Here is a 2,313-nt window from a genome sequence, read left to right as displayed (position 1 = left end):
TATGGGCGATGACAGATAAGAGATTGCATGAGTAGTTTGCTATCAACAGTATAAGCTTCTGCTCCCATTTTACAACACTCTCACTTGTCCTAAACACAGAGAGCAGTAAGCATGCCTTCCCCACCACCCAACACCATAGGACAAGACTACTTAACTTCAGCCCTGCAGAAATCCTGAAAACATAGCTACAGAACATGTTAATGGAAATGATACTGAAGAGCCCATGGATACTACTTCTGCTCTTATCCATTCATAAAATTTTCAGACACTTTTTGATGCTTAATTATCACAAAAAGTTGCTGAAAAACTAGATGAATTTTATGTTGCTGGGCTAGTTGCACATAGTGATTTAGATGAAAAAGCTATCAAAGCTTTAAAAAGAGTTCAATGAAGAGAGTACATTGACAGTGCTTCAACATTTTAAAGACTGTGATCTCTCTCATGTTCTGAACAAACTTGCCCTTTTTATGTGAAGTCATGAAGACATATAAGCACAGAGAGAAACAGAGACCAAAGTAGTGGACTCTAGTAAAGGACCAGATGAGGCAAAGATTAAGTCACTCTTGTGTAGAACAGGGTACACACCTGATGTGATTACAGGACAGAGGAAGTATAGGGGACCACCTTCAACTTCCATTTATTCAGGTCAGCAGCACTTCTGCTGCCACTCAAGTATTTGTGGGGAAGATTCCTAGAGATCTGTTTGAGGACGAGCCTGTTCCATAATTTTAGAAAGCTGAACCTGTATGAGATCTTCGTTTAATAGTGGGTCTCCTCATTGGCCTCAACGGAGGTTATGTGTTTATCACTTTTTGTATAAAAGAATCAAAAGAGGCTGTTAAACTGTATCATGAAATTCATTCTGGAAAGCACATTGCTGTCTACATGTCAGCTGACAACAATGGGGGGGGCTCTGTTTACAAGAGTAAAACCAAGAAACATATTCTTGAAGAGTTTAGTAAAGCAATCCAGGGTCTCACAGCCCTCGTTTTATACTCCCAACTAGAGGCTTTTGCTTTCTTCAATATGAAGATTGCAAAATAGCTGCCAAGGCAAAGTGCATGTTAATGAGTGATAAAGCCAAAGTCTGGGAGAATGTTGGGACTGTTGAATGGGCTGGTTCTATTGACTACGCTGATCCTGAAGTTATAGCAAAGGTAAAAGTGCTGTTAGTATGCTATCTTGCCAATAATGTAACAGAAGAAATTTTAGAAACACTGTTTATTCAGTTTGGGAAACTGGAACAAGTGAAAAAGCTAAAACATTATGCTTTCAGACATTTTGAAGCACAAGACAATGTTGTCAAGGCTATGGAAGAAATGAATGCTAAATACTTGGAGAGACAAAAATATTGAACTTGTTTTTGCTGAGTCATGAGATCAGAGGAGGGGGGAAAAATCTCAGAGGCAAATAGCAAAGAATCAAATATATGACGATTACTACTATTATGGGTCCTTGTATATGATACTTCCCCAACAAGAGGTCAAGGGCATGGAAGTAAAAGTGGCTATGGGTATCCTCCAGATTATTATGGATATGAAAATAATTATGATCATTATGGCTGTGGTTACTATAACTATCATAGTGTATATGAAGATCTATACTATGATTATGAAGAGTTTCAAGTTGGAGCTATAGGAAGGGGTCATAGAGGAACAAAAGGTGCTGCTCCATCCAGAGGTTTTGGGGATGCTCCTCCCCATGGTAGGGCCAGTTATTCACAAAGGGGAGTCTCTGGATCAGCAAAAGGCATTTATGGTACAAGAGAAAGTGCCCAGAAACAAAAAGAATAAGGAGGAAAGGGGGTCAAGGTCAGTCCTGACCTGTTACAATGAAGACTGACTTGCTATGTGGGATTACACCAGAAGCTTGCAGTGGAGTAATGGTAAGGAAAATCAAGCAACCTTAAATATCTCGGCTGTATAGGAGCATATTCTATTGCAGATCTTCCTATGAAAACCATGGAATCATGAAATTCATAGGCAAATGGAATGAACTAGAAAATATCATCCTGAGTGAAGTAACCCAATCACAGAAAAACACACTCAATGACAAGTGGATATTAGCCCAAAATCTCAAATTTCCCAAGATGCAATCCATATACCACAGGAAGCTCAAGAAGGATAACCAAAATGCGGATATTCCCACTCCTTCTTAAAAAGGGGGAAAATATCCATAGGAGGAGATATGGAAACAAAGTTCAGAGCAGCGACTGAAGGAATGGCCATTTAGAGCCTGCCCCACATGTGGTCCATATATATACAGCCACCAAAACTAGATAAGATTGATGAAGCTAAAAAGTGCATGCTGAAA

General features: G+C 39.3%; 1 pseudogene; it reads left to right on the top strand.

The window, feature by feature from the left end:
• Positions 1-462: 462 nt before the first annotated feature.
• Positions 463-1,951, top strand: LOC116897885 (annotated as a pseudogene).
• Positions 1,952-2,313: the final 362 nt, after the last annotated feature.

This window comes from Rattus rattus, chromosome 4, assembly GCF_011064425.1.
Source record: "Rattus rattus isolate New Zealand chromosome 4, Rrattus_CSIRO_v1, whole genome shotgun sequence".
In the NCBI taxonomy this organism is placed as follows: domain Eukaryota; kingdom Metazoa; phylum Chordata; class Mammalia; order Rodentia; family Muridae; genus Rattus; species Rattus rattus.
The sequence above is the reverse complement of the archived record's forward strand: the minus strand, read 5'-3'. Positions and strand labels throughout refer to the sequence as shown.